We start from the raw sequence: 1569 nt of genomic DNA on the forward strand, positions 1-1569 counted from the left end.
TCTCTGACTGACTGTCAAATAGTTTGGCTTTATTAATGTTACCTCTCTTTAAGCATGCTCATGCTTACACTGTTTCTTCAGCTTGATTTGATGAATAATAATATTCCAATAAGAATATTCTGTAAGCCTCAAAATAAAAACCACTTATGAACAACTTCACGTCACTTGTCAATAGATGTATAATAAAATATGCTCTTTTAAAAATACAATACTGTGACACAAACTAATTATAAAACAGGCGCAATTTGCTTGAAGTCTGATTGTTTATGTCTGATGTCTTTGAATACCCTAAAACAACTTTAAAACTTACTTTTTATGATTCAAATTTGCAGTTCAGTGAGAGATCTGGTTAGCTAGCTCTCCAAACACGTCATGTATTTTTGTGATTTACCCACAGACTTTTAAATATTGATTTTAATATACGGTCCATGGTTTATGCCCAAAGGTTTGACTGTAAGTGTAATTATGTAAAAGCGGGATGATCAGTTCAGTGAGGAGATGGCTCGTGATTTGTGTCTTAAACTCCATGTGTGTGTTTTCTTCAGCTTTGTTTAACGATAAACGAACTTTTTGTTTAACTTACTAGCAAAGACGTGAATGACACTCTGTCGAGGCCGCAGGTATGGCCAACGGATGGCATCAAGAAAAAGCGGGCAACTTAAATGTACCTATATAGCCTACCTGGGTTCTTCATTGTTTACAGTCCGACTAGCAACATGTGGGTCGAGCTGAATATAGGAAGCAACGCCTTAAAAAGCACGGTGTTTACTTTACTTGTATGCCTGATATCGGTTTAGTGATTTATCCAGTCCCTTTCTTATCGATGACCGCAGATTGGACCATAAATGGCATTATTTGGAGCATTAGCATCATGTTCCGTCTAGTTCTGTCTCCTTTGCCTTTTTGTCTATTGCACCAATACTCAGGACGACTGCTGAGACGCAATTGGACAATACTAGACTTACTTGGACTACAAATAGAAACCAGGAAGCAGTGATAACCATACTGATAACTATGAATTGGCCAATGGAAGTCCAACTTGTTTCCGCTCATTCAGTTAAATAATCCTATCTGCTGGATATAAATAGCCTAATATCAATTTAGAAATAGGCTGTGTGCTTAAACACTTGTTTTCTTGTAAGAGCAGGCTTTCTTAGACTGACAGACTCCTGTAGACAACATTTCATAACTAAACCATCTGGACTGAAACAAATTACTCAGAAGTAAAGAAAATTTGCTCAATAATGTGATGAATGACACAACATTGGAGTCATTCTGAGAGTTAGGGACACCTGGGGCTCCGACTGTCATCAAGTTTCAGGTGACGTAACATTATTCCTTAGAATCAAAAGGACTAATCTGAATTGAAGGTTTTGAAAGATTAACTAGTGATATCAAACGAAGATTAAAAACATAACATAAACTTATATGATGCATATTTTTCCTAAAAACCAGACAAAGAAGCAATGTATAAGCTGGTCTGCATGCAGACTACTGAAGAGAGGTGCACATGTTCTCTCTGCTGGGAAGTCGATTGTTCATAGCGTATTAACCACTACAATGCCAAGT

The 1569-nt window shown here is 36.9% G+C and overlaps 1 protein-coding gene across 5 annotated transcripts in view; it reads right to left on the reverse strand.

Moving 5' to 3' along the window:
* Nucleotides 1–749, reverse strand: part of atp8b3 (ATPase phospholipid transporting 8B3) — a 37461-nt gene extending 36712 nt beyond the window's left edge. For 3 of the 5 annotated variants that reach the window (XM_079350389.1, XM_079350386.1, XM_079350390.1), the window contains exon 1: nt 682–749. The gene's annotated coding sequence lies outside the window, so the exon portion shown is untranslated. Of the gene's footprint in view, nt 1–68; nt 90–310; nt 424–681 lie in introns of those variants that run through there. The other 2 variants (XM_079350387.1, XM_079350388.1) reach the window with 2 other exon arrangements.
* Between the last annotated feature and the right edge of the window lie 820 nt (nt 750–1569).

Source organism: Symphodus melops, assembly GCF_947650265.1.
Source record: "Symphodus melops genome assembly, chromosome: 8".
NCBI lineage: Eukaryota > Metazoa > Chordata > Actinopteri > Labriformes > Labridae > Symphodus > Symphodus melops.